Below are 24,461 nucleotides of genomic sequence, written 5' to 3'. Positions count from 1 at the left end.
ATCCATGCAGCAGGCAGATCAACAAGGTAGCAGGAATGTTAATTGCTGAGAAATATAAGATATGAAAGTAGTTTTCCTTACCTATTGCTACTGAGGCTTATACATTTCAGTTCCCACAGCTCAGCCTCTCACCTTTCCTGTGCTTCAGGACTTTTCTGGTTTACAGAAGGCTACCTCTTACACAGCTGTGGCAGACAACCACATGCATACAGATACATCTGATGTAGTTGATTTTTAAATCATATTTTGTGTTCCCCGTTTAGACATCAAACAGCTGGCTGAAGGGATAACATAAAGGAGTTAAATACTGTCAAATCTAACAGCATCTGATCAACATAATAAAACAGCAGCAAAAGTTTCACTTTTCAGCTGAGGTGCTTTTTGAAAGCTTCTCTGGTTGTGTGTTCCTCTAAGCCATCTGGGTCAATGTACAGTGGCAAATGTTACTTTTGTTGCTGCTGTTTTCAGACGAGACAGTTCTGGTACTTGATAAATAGTCCTATAAATGTGTTTGGTTCTCCTCTGCACCCAGCTGAATAAGTTGTATGATGGAAGTAAATCTGTGCAATGATTTAGTGAAGGTGAAGGCATATTCTTCTGCTTAAAAAGCAGTTTTTACTTCACATGCTTCTGTCTTTGAAAGTAGCTGCAAGAAACAGACTATGTTAGGTACGGCAGTTGAAGTGGAAAGACACAGAAGGTGGGGAGGAATTACTCTCTCTCCTGAGACCTGTCTGCTTGAAGCAGTAAATAATTGTCATCAATAAAATGAGGTATACTTCTGCAACTCAGAATTAATTTTTAATTTTTAAATTTCTTATCCAAAGGAAAAAAGAACACCAAGATGTGACATTTTGGCCCTACCAGCATGTTTATTTCAAAACAGTGTTGTATATAGGTATTGTTTATTTTGGTTTTCATGCTTAAGCTTGAGAGAAGAAAGGCTTGGGAACAGAATTCCTATTTTATGTATACTTCCAAATTAATTATCAGTGTCCAATTCTAGATATAAACTGTGTGTTTAAGCACTGTCCCAGTTGCCCATGTTCCTCTCTCTGCCCTGTATTAGGTTAAGAAATGCTTCAGGGACCTTTTAATGAGAATAAGGATGATGAATTATTACATAATAGGGTGCTGCATCATTTGTATTTACTTGTACACATCTACTACTCTCAAAGAAACGTTACAAATTGCTTTCAGAGGAGTTCACTGAAATAACATCACTTAGTTACGTATTTTCTAAGTCTTGAAATCTGAAAATCTGTTTTCAAGGGGTGTGATTACTGTTACGTCCTGTGACTGTAGCTTGTCTGTGAGATCCCATTCCTGAAAACAAGGTGTGAGCTTCCCAAGTGTGTGCTACGCTCTTCATTTGAACTCCTCAGGCCCACTCAGAGGAGGAGTGAACCAGGTAGAGTGAGACAGGTCTGCAGAATATAATGTCTCTATTTCAATTTCTTCTGAAATTGTAGTGTGAGAACAGAAGACATAAGTTTGTATAGTCATTTTTTAATAGAAAATGTATGTTGTTTGTGAAAAGATACTGATCACATTAGAATTATGTCTGAGTGTAAAGAGTATTGCATTTAGAAAAGTAAATAAAATTGGGGGGCGGGGGGGTCCGCCTCTTGCAGGGCTGATGAGCGCGCAGTGCACTGCCGGCCGTCCTCTTCGTGGGTCATCGCGACGCACCAGCCGAGCGCTTCCTGCGCTGGCCGCAAGCTGAAGGGCCGCGGATGCGGCTCTGCTCAGAAATACCGCCTGCCTCGGGACCCGGCTCGCCAGGAAGTCTCATCTGGCCCTGAAAAGTGCTGCCCGCTCCTCTGGCAGGAGGCCGCCACTCTCTCCAGCTCCGCAGCCATCGGCTCAGGGGACGGTGGTGCAGAGGGTGGAGCCGATGGTGCAGTGCTGGTGGGGCTGGTGGTGGTGCCAAAGCTGGCAGGCATGGGCACTGCGGGTGGGAAGACCGGCTGCCCTGAGGGACCCACGTGTCCCCACACCACTTACTGCTGCTGCAGGTACACTTTGCAGGGCCCTTGCTGCCTGCACTGGGCAGGGCCAGGGAAACAGAAGCGATACTATGGGGCCAGGCATTGAGATGCTGCAAGCATCCCCAGGCATGACCCTGCACAGCACAGCCAAAACCTTGCTCGAAAAACCTCCAAGCCTCGCAGAACTGCTCATCAGGGTCCAGGAACGAGTCAGACTGAGGCAGGCTCTGCCGGCACATCCAGTGCGAGTAGTGGGGGCTGCACATCAGTTACCCAGTGATGTCACAGCCCATGGACTGCCCACTCGCACAGCATCCACCTATGCTGCAGGCGCTACCGGGCGGCCGGTTAGCTCAGTTGGCTAGAGCGTGTGGCAGAGCGTGGTGCTAATAACGCCAAGGTCGCGGGTTCGATCCCCGTACGGGCCAAGCATGAGTTCAGATGCGGTGGCATATCAAAGGCAAAAGGCCTTTAAAGAGTCCCGGAGCTTTCGGCTCAGTGCCCCGAGATGGCCAAGAAGGCCAAAAGCAAATGTAATGGTGTGAATGAGGACTGGACACGGGTTCCTTTTTTCTCCCTTTTTTTCTTTTTTCGACTGAGGTCTTTCGAGTTCTGGCGTTCAGGACAGCCTGTGGTGTGGAGTCTTTGCCATTTCGCCTAGAAGTTACGGTAGGCCTCTCGGTTTTGGGACTCATTCTCTCTCCTATTTTGCTTGATTTGTTACCCTAATTTCAATTATATTATATTATATCGTGTTATCCTGTATTTTGATATAGTATTTAGTAAATAAGTGTGCCTCCTTGGATCGTTGCCGCTGTTTTCTTTTCCAAATTAACTTTTCTTTTCGGCCTAGGGCCCCTGTGGGGCCCACGGCCCCCTGTCACGGACGTAGGTGGATTTTCGTTTAAACCGTGACAACCTCTTTTTCTGTTTCTGATTTACTGTATCTTAACCTTCATTTCTGTCCACCATTTATGCTGTACATTCCACATTAGTGCACAGGTCTTTCTTTTTCTCTGATTAAACCAACTGTAGTTGTTCATGTCTTTCCTCTGTTTCTTCAGTATTATAAATTGGGTTTGGCATTCCCTTTCAAGCTTTCCCCTCTTGCTCTTCTGTCAGCTCTCTGCTGGTGCTTTCCAGGAATATCTTCCATTATCAGTTTAGGAATATCTTTCTTTCTGAGTGGTGTATTCCACCGGTGGGAATGTGTGCAAGGAAGATTTGTGAATTCCTTTGGATGTCTTAAGGTGAAATAACATTCAGCGTCCCATACAGAAATGTCTCCTTTAATGGGAAATCTATATAGAACAGCTATCCTGTAGGTGTTGGCCCTCTCACAATTATATCTACCAAAGATGTGCAGTTTTATGGGAAATTGGATTAAGCCTTGAGTTACTTAACTTTTGGGAAATTTTGTCTTAGCAACTTTAGGAGGAAAGAGTGAAAGGGGGGGCGTAGAGAGAGAGAGATCACCAGTCCTGGATCCAGCATCTAACCTGTCAGATGTGAAAGGAACGGGCCCTCCTAGACTTATACATGTCCTTACCTATAGGCCCCAGTGGCTGGACTTATGGAGCCTTCTCTTGTCCCAGTTCCAGGACTAGTTGAGACACCATCAAATTGAGAGAAGTGACACCAGACACTCTCCTATGGCTTAACAGTTTCTTGGGATGCTGTCAGGGCTTACAAGACAGTCAGCTGGACTCATCCCTCACCCAGAGGTGACCAATTTTCTCTGACCGTCACAGCAGGAACAAAATTCATAAAAGAAGATCAAGTCTGAGTCCAGCTGAGGAGCCTGGGACACATCCCTGGGGCCTGACGGGATTCATTCCGGAGTCCTCAAGGAAATGGAAGATGGAGTTGATAAGCCACTTTTCTATGTAGACTACATCAACAGCCTTTCCCTCATCTACCAGTCTGGTCACCCAGCTGTAGAAGGAGATGAGGTTGGTCAAGCACAATCTGCCTTTCATGAAGCCATGCTGTCTGGGCCTTGTATGCCACACACGTGCCATGTGATCTCACCCAAGACAATTTGCTCCATAACTTTCCCTGGTACTGAGGTCAGGCTGACAGGCCTGTAGCCTGGGTTAGCAGTTTAACACTGATGAATCAAACCCATCAGTGTTTTCAGTGCCCAGGTGCGGATCTTCCAGGAGGAGATGACACCTGTTCTGGAACAGGGAAATGTAACAGGGAGCACTCTCCCTAAAACCAGTCAGCTGCAAGCCCTAACTGGGGCTCAGGCTGCCACAGCTGCTGTCGTGACAGAACACATGATTTCCTAGTGGCAGGGATGCCTCCACCATAATTTTCTTTCCTAGAGAAAAAACTCATTCTCTTTTCTGTAGAGCCTGAGTCTGAGTTACGACTGCATCACATGCTGATAACTAAGAATTTGATCTGATCTGCAGAGGGTTTGCCTAGGTGATTGAAAGCTTGTATAACTCAGTCCCAGAAATCCTGTGCAGCTGTAAGCTATGCTAGCTGAATGCTAGAAATTTGCAGCTCATGTAGCAAAGTGTTGTGCCACTGAAGTACATCAGAACAACTATCAGTCGAATCAGGACTAGGACTGAAGTTTCCCAGGTGGGTCTGGACTGGTAACATAAAGGTGAATTATCTTTAGCTTGGTGGGTACATAATACCACTTGTAAGAGTTACAACATATAGATGGATTCACTACTGAGAAGTGGACTTGAACATGGGCTGTATCTTGCAGATTATCCATGAGTGTGTGACATGGTTTTATGTCTTTTGTTATTGGTATTCTACATTATAACATCATGTAGTGCACTGGGAGTTAAAGAGTTAATGCTGCAGTTCTGTGGATTGTCAGTAGTTCCATTTACCTGTCTCAGAAGAGAAGAAACTTATACGACAACTCTCAGAAGACTTCACTGTTCTGTTCTGTTTCCATTTTCATAGAATCATAGAATTGCTCGGATTGGAAAAGACCTTAAAGATCAAGTCCAACTGCAACCTACTACCCTAGCCCTAACAACACTCTGCTAAATGATGTCCCTGAATATCACATCCAAGTGGTTTTTAAACACATCCAGGGATGGTGACTCAACCACCTCCCTGGGGAGCCAATTCCAGTGCTTAACAACCCTTTCTGTAAAGAAGTGTTTCCTAACATCCAACCTAAACTTACCTTGGTGCAACTTGAGGCCATCTCCCCTTGTCCTGTCACCTGTCACCAGTGAGAAGAGACTTGCCCCACTCTCACTGCGATCATCTTTCAGGTATTCGAAGAGAGCAATAACATTTCTCCTCAGCTTCCTTTTCCCTGGACTAAACAGTACCAGTTCCTTTAGTTGCTCCTCATAGGACATGTTCTCCAAGCCCTTCACAAGCCTTGTTGCCCCTCTTTGGACCTGCTCCAGCACCTCAACATCCTTTCTACATTGAGGTGTCCAAAACTGAACACAGTGCTCTAAGTTGAGTCTCACCAATGCTGAGTACATGGGCAGGATGACTTCCCTAGTCCTGCTCACCACACCATTCCTGATACAAGCCAGGATGCCACTGGCCTCATTGGCCACTTGAGCTTATCTTGCCCACTGCATACAAAGATCAACCTTAGCAGCTTGCCATACTTTGATTTTTTTTGTTACTTGTTTTAGGATCACAAGCTGCAAGATTGTTCACACAGCTATCACACAGTCAAGGCAACAGTGGCACAAAAATTTCTAGTGATTGCACATTTTTCTTCCTTTTTAACATGCTGAAAAGGTCTCTGCTTAAGCTGAGGAACATAACTACTACTCATCTTGTTGAATTACTTCTCTGTGTGACTGCTGTCAATTAACAGAACATATGCAGTAAGTTATTAGGAGGTTATTACAAAAGAAATATTTCAAAAGCAACTGTTACTTATTTTGAAATAAATATCATCTTTTAAAAATATAGTGGTTTAAAACTGACCAAACCACTACTGAAACTGCCCCCAAGGTTTCAGTAAAATCTTGAAAAGGATGAATAGCAGTCTTTGAAAGAATCTGTGACAAAAACTTATTTGCAGTCTGTGGAAGAGTGGATCTGAATGGTATGTCTGCAGGCCAGCCAGCACAGCCTTACTGCTCCTATTACAAAATCACAGAATCACAGAATGGTTGAGGTTGGAAGGGACCACTTGGGATCATCTAGTCCAACCTCCCTGCTTCAAGCAGGGTCACCTAAAGCACATTGTGCCATTTCAAATATCTCCAGAGCAGGAGAATCCACAACCTTTCTAGACAGTCTGTTCTAGTGCTCTGTCGCTCTCACAGTGAAGAAGATTTTTCTTATGAGCCAGTGGAGCTGGCTAAAACACAGGCATGTTTCAGTTCGAGCCCACTGCCTCTTGTCCTTTTACCAGGCACCAATGAAAATGGTTTTCTTCCTCAGACTTCTCCAGGCTGACCTTCCCCAAGTCCCTCAGTCTTTCCTCATAGGAGAGACATGCCAGCCCCTTAATCAAATTTGTAGCCCTCTCCTGTACTTGCTTTAGGAGCTCCACAGCTTTCTTGTACTGGGAAGCCCAGAACTGCAGACACTACTACTTGCCAGGGCTGACCAGAGGGAGAGGATCACCTCTTTTGACCTCCTGGCCACATTTGTTTGAATACACTCCAGGATGCCATTGGTTTTCTTTGCCATGAATATATTCTGCTGACTAATGGCCAACCTGCCATCCACCTGGACACCTAGGTCCTTTTCTGCAGAGCTGCTTTGCAGTAGGTCAGTCCCCAGCCTGTACTAATGCATGTTATTATTCCTTCCCAGATGCAGGACTATGCACTTGCCCTTGCTGAACTTCGTGATATTCCCTGCCCATCACTGCTGCCTGTTGAGGTCTCTCTGAATGGCAGCACACTCCTTTGTTATGTCTGCTACTCCACACAATTTGGTATAACCAGTGAACTTGCTGAAGCTGCACTCTGTGCCTTCTCCCAGGTCACTGATGAAAAAGTTGAACAAGACAGTGCACAGTACAAATCTGTTGTCTGGCTGAGCAACACTGATTGCGCAACAACTCCTCCCCAGTTCCCTTACATCAGTAAAAGTAGAAAGCAGTTGTAGTAGCTGATGCTTTCAGGAGGCTCAGGCTTTGTCAATAAAGCTTCTCAACAGTCAACACTGAGGTCTCAGTCAGTGTTGCTTTGTGAGCAGTCTTATGCTTTTTATTTCTTTAAAAGCAGCTGCTCACTTCTAGTTAGAAACAGGCTGCTGCAGGGAGCACGAAACATACCAATTGACAGATATTTCAGACAAAATGTTCATGACATCCTTCTTGTCTCTGTTTTCACATACTGCTTTACTGTGAAGGCAAAACAGGGCAGAGAATGCCTTGTGACTGTATTGCAGCTGTCTGTTTTCAGATAAGACACAAAAATGCTAAGGAAAATGTTAGGAATGTTTGGGATGGAGCCTGCATGAGTAGAAAATAAAGAAATACATGAAGGTATTCACTACTTTCCGAAAGCAAGTGGTGTGGTTTAAAACCAGTCATTATAAAGCCACATTGTCCATATACCTGACATTACTGCTGATTAGCTACACTTGTTAAATGCTGGATAATATTAGCAAGCCTAGGAAAAGATATTCAAAGTTTTGCGTTTTTTGTTTGTTTGTTTGTTTTTGTCTCCATTACAGTTAGAACTGAAAAAGGCTGCAAAAGGAATTACAGAGATTGGAGCTGAAAAAAAAATGTGAAAAACAATTCAGTGCTCACACTGGCATTCATGTTTAATTGCAGGTAAAGTTCTTAGCTACATTTTATTCAGCCGAACTGCCACTTTTCATACACATTGTATGGCAAATCCTTCCTATTAGAAAATCATTGACACACCACATATGGTGGAAAATAACCGTGTTTTCTGGGTTTGATATTGCTGTGTACTTGACACCTTCTGGGTGACTCAGCTGTGAGTGGGGCCTGGCTCTGTGGCAGGACTTAGGCAGACAGAGAAGCGAGCAAAGCTGATCTCACATTTTCATCCAGTCCATCTGTACCCATGAGAAAAGCCATGCTTCCTGTGAGATCCTGCTTTCTCTGTTTTCCTGTTGCAGAAGGCTGCTATGACTTCTCTGAAGGTCAGTTTCCTAAGGATGTTTGGTCTATTCTGAATTATTTTTACAATCCTAAAGTCAAAGATTGGTGGTGTTATTGCACTACTGGACAAGAGAAGAGCTGCTGACATAATCTATCTGGACTTAAGTAACGCCTTTGACATTGTATCCCACATCATCCTCATTTCCAAATTGAAAACTGTGAGTTTGATGGGTAGACTCTTTGAAGGGTAAGGAAACAGTTGTGAGATAGGACCCAGATTGTGGTGGTCAGTGGCTCAATATTTTGATGGGGGTCAGTGATAAGTTGTGTCCCTCAGGTGCTGGAACCAGTACTGTTAAACATCTTCATCAGTGGCACTGAGTAGGATTGAGTGCACTCTCAGCAGTTTGTGAATAACACTGAACTGTGTGGTGTGATCTAAGTGCTTGAGGGTTGGGATGATATCTAGAGATCTAGGCAGGCTCAAACAGGGCCCAGAAGAACTTCATAAAATTAAATAAAGCTACAATCTTGCACTTAGATTTTGGCAGCCCCCAATATCAGTACGAGCTTGGGGATGAAAGGATTGAGCACAGCTCTACAAAAAGAACTTGGGGGTACTTATGGGAAAAGAACTAGGGGTACTGGTGGATGGCAATGGAACATGAGCCAGCAGTGTGCCCTCCCAGCCCAGAAACCCAACCATATCTTGGGCTGTATCTAAAGAAGCATGGTCTGCGGGGTGAGGGAGGTGATCCTGCCCCTCTGCTCTGCACTGCACTGAGACCTCACCTGAAGTACTATGTCCGGATATGGAGTCCTCAGTACAGAAGAGGCATGGACCTGTTGGAGCAGATCCAGAGGAAGGCCACAAAAATGATCCAAGGGAAGGAACACATCCGCAGAAAGGACAGGCTGACAGAGTTGTGGCTGTTCAAGTTGGAGAAGAGGAGGCCGGTAAACAACCTTTCAGTATCTAAGGGGGCTGTATGTAAGAAAGGAACAGACTTTTTATCAGGGTCTTTTGTGGCAGGGCAAGGGGAAATATTTTCAAACTAAAAGAGGGGAGATTTAGATTGGTTATAAGGAAAAAGATTTTTACAATCAGTGTGGTGAAGCAATGGCATTGGTTGCTCAGAGAGGTGGTAGATTCCCTATCCCTAGAGACATTCAAGATCAGGTGGGACAGGGATTTGACAAACATGATCTAGTTGTAGGTGTCCCTGTTCAGAGCATGGGAGTTGGTCTGCGTGGCCTTTTAGGGTCACTTCCAATCCAACCAGTTAAATGATTTCATGAAATCAGGATTTGCTCACTCTGTTGTCTGCTGAGTAGGGAGTGGAATGGCTGCTGACTAGGACTGATGTCCTGCCTCTCACAGAAGAAGCCGAACCTCTTGCTTTTATTTGTACAAAAGTTTTGCAAGATTTATGGGATTTAACTTAGAAGTGAGGTATTAGTAATCATTTACTTGTAATTATAGTATTCCTGGGTATAAGGGCAACACCTGTGTACGCACCTGGTTCACTTTTGTAATTAATTCCCTGGGTGGTCCAGAAACTCCACTTCTAGATATTTTCATAGATGAGATAATGAACTGGTTTATAAAGGTGGACGGATATGAACATAGTTGAGTGGCTGAGCTGCTAGTCACCCTCACAGAAGATTTGACTAAGTGGTGCAGGAGATCTGTGGTTGAGAATTTCTGACTGTCCTAAAGAATTACTCAATGGCAGTTCCTGCTGTGACAAGAATAATTTAAATACTGTTATTCAGCAGTGCAGGTTGCAAGTCCCTTCAACAGGGTCTTCTTCCACTACAACCAATCCTTAGGATATTTGCCTCCCCATGTGATCAGTAACTCATGTGAAGATACAAATAAGCTAGCTTTGGTTGTTTTTGGGGGGATTTTTGTGTTTTTTGTTTTTTGAACAGACACTGTGTGCATGAGTGTCTGTCTACAGAAGCCTGCCTGTGTAGTCTGACAGTTACCTGCATGCTGGTCTGATCTGAGCCTGAAAACGTCCCTGAAGGTGGTATAAAACCACTTTGTTTTCATCCGTTCTTTGGAGCTGATCTTGCATGCCTGTCAAGAGAGCAGAAATTTTCTATAAACATACAAGTCATTATATAAATACAAGCAAGGACAATTAGCTTCAGTGATGTTTTCACTGCCTTAGAACTGCTTCTCCTCACATTGGGGTATTTCCAGACTAATAAATAACAGTCTTTTGTATTTAGTAACTGGGAGAGCAATTATGCAGCAGCCATGCCATGGGCTTATCATCTGCAGCCAAGTTTTTATACAAGGCATCAAAATGAGAGCCAAGATCAGTAAATATCCATTAAAAACAGTAATCACTTATTTCATGATAATCTACGGGTTGAACTCTCTCCTCCTGCCTGTTCCAAAAGGGTAGCATATTTTGAGTATTGGAGTTATATCTGAAATTTCTAATTTTTATTTTTCTTTTCCATCAGTAGCTGCAGTCACAGAGTGGCTTGGACTTTTCTACGTGTCTTACTTGGGAAAACTATTCTGACCTTGCTGCATATTTTTACCTTTTCAGCTGGTGGTTTAAAATGGTGGACTTCAGCCAGACCTTTGAAGAAAAACGAAAAGTTTATCATGAAGAGTCAGAGAAATTGCTTTCAACCTATATGATTATACAGAGTAAAAAGTTTTTCATTCTTAAAATATGAAATCTTGGAAAATTCCTTTAAAAAATCCTTTAAAAACCTAACTGCTCTTATAAGTCCTTTGCTGAGTTTTAGTGGTATAGTCATTTCCTTTGCTGAGTTGTAGTGGTATAGACAGGGTAGGTCAAACTCAGAGAATATCACATGACTTTGTAAACATTATCTGAGAAATGCTAGTTAAGACTGCCTTTATTTTGGCTTTGTCAGTGAAACAATGGCAAAGTAATAAGGCAATAGAAGGAGAAGGGCTGCTCTTTGTTTTCTCTGACAGTGGAAGCAGATGAAAATTTTCCTCCATAGGAAGGAGCTGCTCCATCTGTGCTGAGGTCCACTAACCTTTTTCCTCTACCTGAATAATGGCTGCACAGCAGTAATCCCAGTTAAAACAGCATGCCTTTTTTTTTTTTTTTTTCAACCCAATGCTTCCTTTTATATCTCAGTCCTGCTGAGACCTGGATCAATATGATAAGGAGGGGGTAATACATACAAGGGATGGACAACATGAATAAAAAAATATGTGTTCTAAGCAGGATGGGCCATGATTATTGTAATATAGCAATGTGTAACCACAAACTCCCTAGTGCTGATGTGAGATTGAGGTCAGAAGTGCATTGCCAGTGGTTAGAGGAAGAACTGATCCTCTTGTCAGCCATAGGAACTCAAGCTGGTAATGATCTAGAGTATGGGTGTCCAATCTTTGACTTGCCTGGGCTACAGTAAATGAAGAGGAATCTGCAGATAAAACTTCCACAAAATGTAGACAAACAGAAGTCAGCAAAAGTTTAGGAAATCATCTTCAGGAAGCTACATGTTTTAATGAAAATAGTCATCCTTGGGTATTCAAAAATGAACATCTTTCAAACAAAGAAAATCAAAACATTATGCAATAAATTCTAGTGCCTTTCATATTTCTGCTGAATTGGTACCCATTATTACATTTAGAAACCCAAGTTTCTAAATTAGAAATATGAGTTACCTTTATTTTAGGGGCTTTTTCACTTAAATAATGTACATATACATATGTAATTACATAAATGGATATAATGAATAGTATTCAGTTTGGCTCTAAAAAATTATTAAATTCCACTGCAAACAAATGTATGTTCTGGTTAGTGACTTTAACAACAGCTGGAGTTGCACATGGGGCTTAGTGATTTGCTTATAATGTGTAATTCAAGTCCTGCTCCAGCCAACTAGGATTCTTTCCCTCTTCAGCTGTGCTTCCTGGCTCACGGAGAACTGGATATGGAATAGAAAGTCTGTCTTCAAAACCATTAACAAAGCTACCTTGGAGTGACAATGAGGTTCAGTGAAATGAACTGCAAAGCAAGCTCTTCTCCATTCAGCAAGAAAAATTATCATGGTCTTAGCAATCCATACAATACTGTGGAAATACACTCTGCAGATAGAAGGTATATCTTTGTGGAAAGAACTGCTCCCAGTAAGATTGTGCCCACAGCAGGAAGAACAATTTCTGTCCACAAACTGTCAACAAATATAAAAAGAACAGCTTGAATCCTTCTGCTTCTTTCTGTTTCTGAAGTGCTATATGAGCAGGAGATATGTAGGTTACTTCACAAGCTTCTTAATCTAAAAAGTGTATGTTTTGTAATATTGATCATCATGATTTTTTCTGACGTGGCAGAACAGAGTAGTGGGGTCCAGTGTTAGTAAAGGTTGAAACGCTGCCTCCAAACCAAACCTTATTCACCTTTGTGATTGTCCTAGAAAGACAAGAAATATACAAAATGAAAAGAGAGTATGCTATCGCTGCACTGGCAGGCAAAAATGAGCTAATTCAGGAGTCAAGATGCAAGTGAAAACAAGAACTATTGAATACAGTTCAGTGTTTGGAGAAGGCAAGGCAAGTCACCTCGTCACAGGCTGTATCAGCAATGGGAGCATTCAGAGTGTAGCTGGGGGAGGTCTGTGGCAATGCAAACTTGTAAACACTTTCTTGAATGGAAGTAGACACACAGGTGACACAAACTGTAGTCAAAATTCCAATCACTGTTAATAGCTCTTTTCTTTTTTCATTTTTTTTCTTCAGTTAAACAGTGCAGCTCCATGATCTGTCAGCATGGAATCAACACAGATAGAGATTCGGCCACTGCAGGACAGACACCAGGAATGTTAAAATGAAAATACAATACAGGCTGTAATCCTTGTGCGATCAATCTCTTTAACTTCTATTTAATTGCAGTGAGATTAATATTGGTCCAAGGATGTACCAGGATATTAGAAGGACGGGGGAATACAAAAACTACTCCAATCTCTTTATTTTTCCAAAGACTTAAAGTCATTTCCTTATTAAAAAATAATATATTTAGTTGGATGAAAATCAAGAAGCAGAGAACCAACTGGAATTAGTGTTGTATTAGGCGTATGCAGGCTTTGGGTTGTGACACATTAGGCCCTTCCCCTTGCAATAAGGACCAGTGACGTGTGCAGCCTTAGTGGGCGTACACGAAAGGCATAGAATATATAAGTGTGTGTCAGCCTCAATAAATTGCCATTTTGCTGTTCATCATATTGGTGTCACCTCAGTGATTGGCCAAGCTGCGGTCTTCCAGGGAAGTCGAACAACTGAAGTCTACAAATTAGCAAGCTAAATATATTGGACCTATTTATTTCTAGAAACCAAAGTGTAGCTTGCTGTGCTGAGGATACCTATGCAGAAGAACAGTCATGATACACACTGCAACTTCATCTGGTTTATAAAATCAGACTGATAGATCATCCTGATTTCACAGAATTGAAAATGAAAATACAGCTAGAGAGCACTTAGATGGCAGTGAGGACTAGAGAGTTACTTAATGTGCTCAAATGTGATTTAATGTACCAGCAGATATTGTCACCTTGACGATTTCTCCCTTTTTACAGAGGATGTGTGATCTCTTTTAACAGGATGGTACATTCATTTAGCAAAGACCATCATTTCCTATAGCACTGAGTACTGTTGATTCCTACTGACACTTAATTCACAGGAGGTGACTAGCATCTTCAGCAGCTGAGTATGAAAGATTTAGAGCTCACTGCTGCTGTTTTTCTTAACTTGTGTACTTTGTTTGAGAAGCTAGCGCTAGATGTCACCCATTTGACAAAAATATTATCCAGACTGACATTTGTTCTCTCAGAAAGGCAAGCAAACACCACAAATCAGCAGAGCTACGTTTAACCTACACTGCAGCACTGTAGCTGAGAAGGATACCTTTTCTCAACCTGTTTCTCTGTGGCAGCTGTGCAGCTCCCCCTTCTACCCTTTGCTTTGAATCTGGACTAATTGAGAAAGAATGTCTTAAAGGTAACTATCCCCACATTCCTGGTTTCTACTTGAAGTTCACAATTGCTTTGATATTTCAAAATGCCAAGGGGGAAAAATAAATAAATAAATAAATAAATAATAATGATAATAATAACACCCCTCTTCCACCACTCCCACCCAACCCAAAATGGGCCAGGTAGGATTGGATGAATATTTCTTTTATTATCATTATTATTAAATCTAGTAGGTATGGAAAGCAGATCTGTGATACCTATCCTCTGTCCAGCTGTTCCAGGGACAGACTGCTGCCAGTTTGCTATTGCATGTATCCATTACATGAGTAACAGTTGTCATGGTGGCCCCCCAGACACATGGCAGGCATGAACTGCAGGAGGAAGCCTATCAGCCCTTTAACATCTGCAGACAAACGGGGAGGTTTAGGTTAGATACAAGAAGGAGGTTTTTCACACAGAAGGTGATGACACACTAGAACAGGTTGGCCAAGGAGGTTGTGGATGCCCCATCCCTGGAGGCATTCAAGGCCAGGCTGGATGTGGCTCTGGGAAGCCTGCTGTGGTGGTTGGCAACCCTGCACATAGCAGGGGGGTTGAACCTGGATGATCATTGCGGTCCCTTTCCACCCAGGCCATTCCATGATACTATATATATTTTTTTCCATGTCTTGCTTTCAGTGCAGGCCTGTTTAATTAAGCTGCTCTAAGCAATAGTTCTAATGGTTTTGAACTGAGCCCTGGATGTGGTGAATGAAGATCATGCAAACTGTGGTGCAGAAAGAATGAGTAATATTTTCTTGTTCAAATGCTATGCAGACATTGATTTCTTTTAAAAATACTACCCTGATGGAAGACACAGAGATATTTACAGTGCAGCTGACATAGCAGTAGGAAGTTCCAATGAACCTCAGGAAAAGTTGCTTTACTGGAAAATAGCCTTGAATTGACGGTGAATGAGGAGGCTAAATGTGCTGCTGTCCTAGGAGGAGAGAAGGAGGGACCACCTAGGGAGCATGGATGAGATCTGCCAGGCTGCAGGGGAGATGAAGGGAGCAAGCGCTGACAGGATAGGTAGACTCTCCCAGCCTCTCCCAGCAGCAGGGAATTAACTTAGGGAGATAAACATTCTGGTTCTTTTAACAAAAGATTAAGGCTTACATAATATAAACCTGAGAGCAGTCACAGTGTTGCGTGCCTTGATGTGAAGTGTGTTTGCTGGATTCACTCAAATCAAAGGTACAAAAGGGTCAGGTTCTACCAAATCCAGGTGTGAGGTTGCTCTTGTGAATAGGAAGAGCTGTGAGCCAGTCATGTGCTTATGAAAGGTATACAGAAACAGAGTGCAAGCCTGCAAGAATGGGGTAGGTCCATGGTCACTCCAGGAAGGCTAGTCACTGGGTTATGAGCTACAGTACGCAGCACTGGGCACAGGTATAGCTGCAGTGTAGTTCGGGCAAAGAGCTCCAAAGAAGGAAGGCATGTCTTGTGGAGATTTCTCACTGTTTTCTTCAATAGCTCTTTTCAAGGCTGTACACACTACCTTGAGGTCAAGCAGACAGACCTTTGGGGTGGACTAAGTATGCACAGAGTTCTGACATGCTGGAACTCAAATGATTTTAAAGTATTTCCTTCCTTTGATAGAATTCTGCTCCTATAGCGCAAGCAAAGTGTACAAATACTATTGACCCAAGTGCTCTGCCAGAATGAACAGGTCTTGCAGTAGATAAGTAGTCACCATTATGTAAAGTATGCTAAGTTTAGACAGGAGGAAAAGGAATATTCCCTCTTGCAGCCAAACTGGTATAAAGAAAACTGAGTTGTACAGAGATTTGAGCCCTCAACTCTTCCTGCCTCAGCGTGCAGGAGGAGGCATTGCAGAAGAAGATGGTTTTAGAAACACTCAGAGTGTTCTCTGTCATCCCTTCTTTCTTCTTGCAACGAATGCAAACAACAGAAGCAGAGGCAATCTGAACAGTTCAGAATCAAACGTGTAGTTGCCAAAAATAATGTGCTGGGGTCACCTGATAACAGGTGTTTCTCTCCCACTCACTGAAAGGCAAATAAAAACATTTTATTATATTCAGGAAGATTTCTAGAGGAACAGAACATACTGATCTAAAATAAGAAACCATTACCTGGCTGTAATTCTGGTCCTGCCAATTTCAGTGGGGCTGGGACTTCCCAGCTCTGCTGTCCCCTATCTATTAATGGTTTCTCCTGTTTCATACTATTTCCTATTCCCAGTAAGGAAAATAAATCACATGCTGGGAAGATATTCTGATGCAATGGTTAATTACACCTTTGTAATTCTGAATCCACATTTGACATTTTCCTGAGTTTTACACATAAATAATTGGAAAAGTATCAAAGCAGAACATCAGTTTTTTGGTTTTATTTTTTGTTTCTTTTAAATTATTATTTAGGGAGTAAGAAAGAAGTGGATACTTGTCTTTCCCTTATTATTGACTTAGGAAGGACATGTGTGGTGAAAAATCAAACTGAAGATGATGAATAAAGAAAAGGAAGGGCTGAAAGGAAGGAAAGCAGAGTCATACTAAAGATTTTTTTCTATTTTTAATATCCCCTTTTTCTATTTCTTGGTCTGGAACTCTTTAGTGACACTTTTATTCATGTATCATGAAAACCAAGAGCAGTCACAGTGTTTCTTTTTTCTTTTTACTTTTACATTTTTTCAAGCAGTTTTCTTATTTGCAATCAGATTTCAACTCAGGCATATCCTGTCATTCTTACTTCCTGTGAAAGACAGCACATGCAGAAACCACGATGAAAAGCCAGGCATCTTTTCCATCCTATGCAACGATAGTCTGTTTACATACGTGCATTGGTGCATGTACAGACTGTCCATGCACACCTAGGCAGGAATGGCTGTCTCACCACCTTCCTCAGGACTGGATGGTCCTGGTCCAGGATCTGAGTTATTCTTTTCCAATATGTGATACATCAGAAATGATGTCCTACCTCCTGCCAAAATTCTTCAACTAAGAAATTACTTTTACATATGCTACTTTTTCTTCAAATATGCAGGCAACTCCATCTTCCCTGATCAGGAGCCCATCATCCCAAGCTATAGATTAATTTCTGCTTTGTTGCAGTACAGTCATTCTGTCACCACAGCACACATATGGATACACTTCAGTGGCATCAGTATTAAGAGCATGCAGGGGACTGTGCTTTCCTCCACATTTCAATTTCTGTATTAGGGAGGAGGTGCAAAGAAGTCATTCTAGAAGCAGAAGTTATTTTATGCACTGAACACTAGGTAGTGTTAGGTAGTCAGCTGTGTCTCCTGATGAGAAAGCATTGAATGAGAATATAGACAACAATTTACATTTCTTAGTGAGAGTTTGGTGGGATGGCTTCTGTTGTGTTCAGTAGGTCCTGGTCTGGCAGAGGTGGACCTCACTCCTATAGTGCCCCTTATCTCCAACATGTAGTCACAGATGACACTCAATGAACATTGCACTGATCATGAAAGAAGCTATGTATGGCAATGAAAAAGTACCCTGAGGTCTTATCTTCCACTTCAGATCCATGGTGTGCTTGTTCTTCTGAGAGGGTAACTGTGGAAAGCAGGTGAAGGTACAGACAAAATACATAACAAATTCTGTGTCTTTCAGGAAAGGGATGATGCGATATGCATGTGAAGGGGAAAAGCTCTTCCTTCTATATTACAGAGAACAAAAAAAGCTAATCTGTTTGGAAGAGAGCTGTAACACACAATTAATCTTTTATTTTGAATGCAAGGTGCAGATTTGTGTGAAAGCCAAGCAGTCATTGATAGCTGGGACAAACCTAAGCAAGTCCTGAAGTATGACCCTAGCCTGGGAGGTTTTCCTTGTGTAGGAAAATTATGACCTGGATTAGCTGCTACTGTCTTCATTTCACAAAGCACTTTGGAATAATCAGTGTGTTCATAGATATGTCTCATTAAAAAACACTGTTTATTATGTCAATGAAATGTTTATATTAACTTCAGTGTCTTTTGGGTCAAATCTTGACTGTGGATTCAAAAAGAGAGCTTTCCTGGAGTAGGATTCCCTCACAGCAGACGTGGCAGAAAACAAATGGGAGTTAGAGCAGGTAGGTAATAGCAGTGTATACAAACCCCAAGGTGTGCCCTTTCTGCCAGCATGCAGCTGGCAGTGAGAGGGGCTACCAGCAGGCACCGCCACCATTAGCCTCTTGTCCATACACCCACTGAAACAGAATCAAACAGCTAAGGTAATAGTTGAGCTATACTTCCCCTCCAAGTTAAGATGTGAGCTGGTTTCTCAAAGTAGGGTCTTCCACTTCCATGTTGATATACTGATATACTCTCACAGTTTCAATAGCAATACTTTTAATGCCCTATTTACAGTCGGTGCAGTGGTAGGAATGCCGCATTGCAACACCGGAGGCCCGGGTTTGAATCCTCCCTGTGGCACAAGTGGTAGAAGTGCTGCTCTGCTACACAGGAGGCTGGTATCCCGGGGGTTGGACTCGATGATCTCTAAGGTCCCTTCCAACCCGCACGAGACTATGATACTATGATGATGATATGCAGCATAAACATCAAAAACATAGTGCCAGTTTAACGTGTTTTATTGCTTTCATTCCACTCTTCAGCTTTCAGACCTCTGGAGCAATATGGAAAAATGTGATCTCCTTTTGCAGGTGTTAACCATCCATCTTATCTGTGGAAGAAGGACTGAACATGAGGTTATAGAAGAGTATGAGAAGACCGAGTGAGGATTTTAGATAACAACAGATCAGGTTTGGAAACAGGTTCCTCACACTAGTCTGTCTGCTCCATGTGTTCTTATGGTATATCTACTACCTAGTCTGTCAGAGGCCATAGGCTGTCTAAGAGGAGTTCTAGAACTAGAATATTAACATGAATTATATAATGAAAATAAATGCAGTTGATGCCGTGCATTTTTTTTCTTTGGCTTCCATTCCTGCCAATCTTTTTTTCTCCTAGAAATGCTATGGGTACAGTGTTTTGGCTTGAGGTTGATATTTTGATATGTTCCAGTCCTGGTCCAAGAGATGCATACTGAAACTCACACAGTCTCTGCAGGATTTCAGAATACAGTTCCTTATTATTACCACTCTGTTCTGCGTTATGTAAGTGCAATGCTTACATCAGACAACTTCAGAGATGTTAAAGAGAAATTCTTTGAATATATACTATGGCCAGGAAGTGATTGTTCTTATGGGATATGAAGTTAAGCTTTTTTTTTTTTTTTTTTTTTTTTTTTCCCCCTAAGTAATCTACAGATAGGACACCTACAAAGATAACATTTGATAAGGTGCTGAGCTGAATGCAGAGTCACCTCCAGTTTTCAGGCATTGGATGTACGTGGGATATATTTGTTAATTTCCAAATAAACTTTTTACACATTCCTCTCTGTTCTACAATGACACTTCAGAAGAAGAGAATTTAGTTTAGAACTATAACTCCAAATGACTTTCCTCCAAAGTACTTTAATTCTCCATTAGATAAAGACCTTGATGGGACGCCTGTTTTCTCAGGATTGTTTTAGACTCTGACATTCTAAAAGGGCATATTTTAAAATATAAAGGCTGAAATATGCATGTGTAGATTTTTTTCTTCAATGAACTTCATGCAAGAGCAGAATTACTTTAACGTAAAGGGATTATTACTTAAGGAACAGATACACCTAGATTGTGTTGGTTACCTTAAAATATTGAGGCCAAGGCACGTGATTTACACTACTTTATAGAAATTATGTGTCTTCTGTAGTTAATCACAGAACTCTGTAGAGGTCAGCTGTCTTCATAGTTTCAAAAATATAACCCCAGACAGTCCAGGCTTGATCTCAAAACAAAACAAAACAAAACAAAAAACAAAACAACAAAAACCAGTGTAACCTCATTATGATCAACATGAAAAAAAGGGTTGCTCAGACACAGTTATTAAAAACAACATATCCTTCATTTTGGAAGGTGACTATGGCAAAATTTCAGCACATCTGTGTCACAAATAACTCTCAATTCTTTAAACTTTTGTAATGTATATTCACAGTTTCAGAGCCAGAAAGAACATTAACTCATCTAGTCAGACCAAAGGCCAGGGAATTCTGTGCAGTTACTATTGCGCTGTCCAACCACACAGGCTGTGGGCTAAGGCCTGTCTCTGGAACAACAACCCAGCTTGCATGAACAACATTAAGAGATGGTGAAAGTGTCCTTTTCTGGATTAACTCAGTCAGTAATTAATCTCTTGCAGTGTTCAATATGTATTTCTTGTTTCTAACTTAAATATTCGTATCTTCATTTGGCAGCTCACTGTTTTCCCCTTAGGAAGGTTAACACACCTCAAAAACACATGCAGTTTTAGGAAGACATATCCATGACCACTGCAGAACCATGAAGAAATCACAATTCAGTCTGAAAACTGGCAAGTTTTTTAACAAGGGATTAGCTGATGCTCCTGTACTTTCAAACTTTACATGACAAAACCCTCCTTATCTAAAATCACAGCCTGTTCCAAACACTGACTATTTCAAATCCAGGCTTCAGAGTGCTAAGAAAGAGATTTGCTTATCATTAGTACTATCATTTGCTGTACATGTGGGTTCCAGGGCAAAAGGGAGAACTCTATTTAGCAAGCAATGATGTAAAACAAAAATTTATCATTAAAACTGAATAACACTGACAAACTGAAATTATTCTCTCATTGGAAGCTGCTGTCTGTGTTANTCATCTTTCTTGTGGGCAGGGGAAAAAATCTTTTCAAGGGTCCTAAATTAACCAGGAGGGTCATATGAAATAAGATTTGTGCATCTCTCAGAATTAAGATTTGTCATTGAATCTTTGGACCTCATTGCACCTAATTTCATTTGCAGAACAGAACTCTTGTGAATACTTGGCCAGTAGGTGTGGGTACTGGGGGAAGGTCACAGAGGAAAAGAGCACAACAGCTCTTTCAGTGCAGGCATCTGTGATCCCACTAGGGAGAGCTCATGCACTGCTGTCTCGCTGAAATAACTGCAAATACGATCAATTTATTTATTTATTTTATTTTATCCATTTTTAAATGTAATATTACAACAGACACACGAGGCCTGAAGCACATGCATCTAATATTTAAAAGGGCAGAATACAGCAGGAAATGTTTAGGATGTTTCTGCTTATACCCTTCTTGTTGTAATCAGGTTTGCCATTTCTTTTCTGAGCTGTAAATGTTCATAACAAAATCAGAACAGAGGCATCTATTGCATACATCTTGTTTTCTCTCTCCATCGTTTTTTAAGTACAGATGACTGCCACCTTTCTCACCTCCACTCCTTGTATACACTTCTCAGACTGGGAACCAGTCTCTCTGTGCCTGCTTTACTTACTTATCTGTAAAACTGGGATAATGATTATTTCTACACCTGCCTTCACTAGGTGGTTGACAGAGCCTTCAAAGCAGAGGCCAGATGTGGGATCACTTTCAATTGCAGCCCCCTGCTTTTTCTGCATCCTGAATAAGTCATAATCTGAAGCATATCACCAACACAAAAAGGAAATACTAGGTATTGTATGGGGAAGAGGTCAGTACTTCACAGTAAATTCGGGTAAGAGAAGAGTGAGATCATTTTCCAATCTTGGAAAGCTGTCTCACAGTAAAGTACTATTTCCATCTGGGAGTAGATAGTGGTGTTTCTGATGCAAGCCCTTCTATAGCAAACATATTCACTACGGAACTGTGAAAGCTGCTACAAACCACCAGAGGCTGCTATTACCAAATATAAAAAACAACAAACCAATAAAAATAAATAACCAATGAAATACTCTTATCCATTATAGGACAAGGTAGTCGTCTTTCTTTCTGTATGTATTTCCCTCCTACATTTTTTGCCCATATCTTTCAAAACGTAGAGCCAAGCCAATTTGGAAAGATGAAAAGATCAGGAAAAACAAGGATGTTGGGCCCTTCAAGTTTAAATGTATGAAGAGGAAACTTTGCCTGTCAGTCTAGGGTCTTGTGGGGAATCAAACTGCCTGTATGTTTTGTTTCCTCTCCTTTCTCACATGGATTGCAGTCTTTTATTATACTTCTTTGTATATGGGGCAGAATAGTGACCACTTTCACAAACCTGGAGATGTAAACGAAACAGATTGCCTCAGAGTAACATTAGTAACATTTCCCAATGCACAGATCTGAAGGAGTTGAGGCCAGGCTCCCATACAAGACCTCTGATACCCCAGCCCTGGGCACTGCCATACCATTGCCACACCTGTAGCCTGGGGATTCTGCAGCTTGTAGTTTTCCTAGAGCAGCTCACTACTGCATTGTCAAAGCCTGTAAAGGTGGAGCAGTTAGGCTCTGTCACCAGAGATGGTAATGTGTATTGCCTTCTGTGTCTGACCTGGGGTGTTGAGGAGATTTTCAGTCGCCTTGACAGATGAACCAGGACCTGCAGGTATGATGTGGTGTTGGGGCCCCTGCTTAAGCACAGCAAACTTTTGTAAATTTATTCACAGCAAGGGCTCCTCCAGTCAAATCCTGGCCTGTACTCCATGCACATGAACAGGAATGAAACCTTGCTGCAAAAGCTTTGATTTCTGATATTCAGCAAAACCCAAAGTGGCTGGCCTTCCTGATGGATACAGTAATACTTGGACTATTTATTGCTCTCTGTTTCTAAATGATAAGGTAAAAAGGGGCAAAGTGTTCTTCAACAGCAATAGCATTTCGAAAAACAGAAATCTCCATCCTCTTGTTGACTCACTGCGTCAACTCTTATTGTAGTCACACACTTTTACATGACTACCCACACTCAACTGCAAAATTCAGCAGCCTCTTCACTAATGAAAATAAAGTTCACCTGTAGAAACTAGATAAATCCCTGCTTGCAGGTGCAAAACAAACACAAAACAGAACTACTTTTCAGAAAGTAGGAAAGGAATATAGCCAGTATAATGTATCATAAGAAGTTACTCCTTCATTTAAGTGGAATATTAATTATTCAATTTCTCTGGAGTTCCTGCTATCAAAACTGAGGAGCCTTACACTCCTTTTAACATCTCCCAGTATCAAATCTTGTGGCACTGTCACAAATCTGCAGTAAAGGACAGTAAAGTTTCACTTAAATTACTTGCGATCAATTGCTACCAGTTGCTGTTGCTCCTCCAGCTTCCTGTTCTTGACTAAACTTTGACAAATCTCTCTTACAATATATTTTTCATTCCAGAGATTCATGGTTCTACATTAGATAAGGGTAGAAACCCACACCAGCACAATTAGAAGCATTCTTGCTCAGACCTCCAGGTTTAATTCTATCCACAATATTTTTGCTCCTTTACAAACAACATGACCACTCTTCAAAATGCAAATAAAACCAAATTATGCTCAGGCATGTCCACTTGCCCCTGCTTGGCTCCCTTTCTCTTCACCAGACCATGTATCTGATTTTCCAAGATCTGAATTCTGGAGCAGAAGGGGAGGAAAGAGGGTAGGGAACTTCTTATTAAGGCCTCATCAGTTTTGTATACTGTGAATACAGTATACTGGACATTAAAATCTGGTCTCTGGCTCCTAATAGAGAAAGTATCTGTCCAAAAGAGAAAGGGAAACAAACAAATTCCAAAAGGATTACGTTAAACAACAAGGTACTCTGTAGGAATCTAGTGGAAAGAAGAGGAAATAAGCTGAAAGGGCTAAGAGACAAGCCTGAACATTTTACATATGTTGTCTTATTGTGTATGGGAAAAATTCTGTTAAAAGTAAATGGAAGGGGCATTCCTCAAAGTGGAAAAGTAGTAATGGTCTGCAGCAGTAATGGAAATGAAAATCCGACCTACATAACAATTTTTAAGCAAGTCTGTTCCCATCACATCTCGGGAAACAGATGCCAACCTTGTGATGAAAAAGATCGAGCTCAGAGAGCGAAAGTCTTTGCTTTCAAGCTTCCTTTTAATGGAAGGTGAGAATTGTTTTAAAATTAAGAGTTAGCTGGAGGCTAAGAAATGGAAGTCTGCTTCAGAGTGATCTGCACATGTAAATAGATAATATATTCCTCAATATTGTGCATGACCTGGCTGGGGAGCTGATCCAACACCAAATCCAAGGCAAGTTGTAGTAGCTAGCAGAACAGCTGAAGAGAAGAAGCAGTGTGGGGAGATGATGCCAGAAAAATGGATCAAACTGCCGCAGCAGCATTGCTTTAATTTGGGCTTTGATGACCTGCAGGACTTATGACTTCACCCTCTGCTTGATGCTCCTCAGCTGCAAGTCCTACTTCAGGAGGGAGCAAATGTCTGTCTAACCTTGCAAGGACATCCTCAGCAAAAAGAAAAATTAGGAGAGGTCTGTAAAGTAGCAAGTTACTGCAGCCATCAAGTACCAGGCATCCCTCCAACAAACTTTCTCTTTAAGAAAATATTTTAATAATATTTTGATAATCTATCTTCTTTCTTTCTTTCTTTCTTTG

General features: G+C 41.6%; 1 long non-coding RNA gene and 1 other non-coding gene across 3 annotated transcripts; both read left to right on the top strand.

The window, feature by feature from the left end:
- Positions 1-1,918: 1,918 nt before the first annotated feature.
- Positions 1,919-24,444, top strand: LOC116652503. Of its 2 annotated transcripts, XR_004305596.1 has the most exons (3): positions 1,919-2,660; positions 7,638-7,740; positions 18,691-24,444. It is a non-coding gene; the product is annotated as an uncharacterized LOC116652503 (long non-coding RNA). The 2 variants fall into 2 exon arrangements; XR_004305597.1 differs by lacking the exon at positions 18,691-24,444 and having other exon boundaries at positions 2,306-2,660; positions 7,638-10,737.
- TRNAI-AAU lies at positions 2,334-2,419 on the top strand. Its single transcript has one exon. It is a non-coding gene; the product is annotated as a tRNA-Ile (tRNA).
- Positions 24,445-24,461: the final 17 nt, after the last annotated feature.

The sequence above is a fragment of the Coturnix japonica genome, chromosome Z, assembly GCF_001577835.2.
Source record: "Coturnix japonica isolate 7356 chromosome Z, Coturnix japonica 2.1, whole genome shotgun sequence".
Lineage (NCBI taxonomy): Eukaryota > Metazoa > Chordata > Aves > Galliformes > Phasianidae > Coturnix > Coturnix japonica.
The sequence above is the reverse complement of the archived record's forward strand: the minus strand, read 5'-3'. Positions and strand labels throughout refer to the sequence as shown.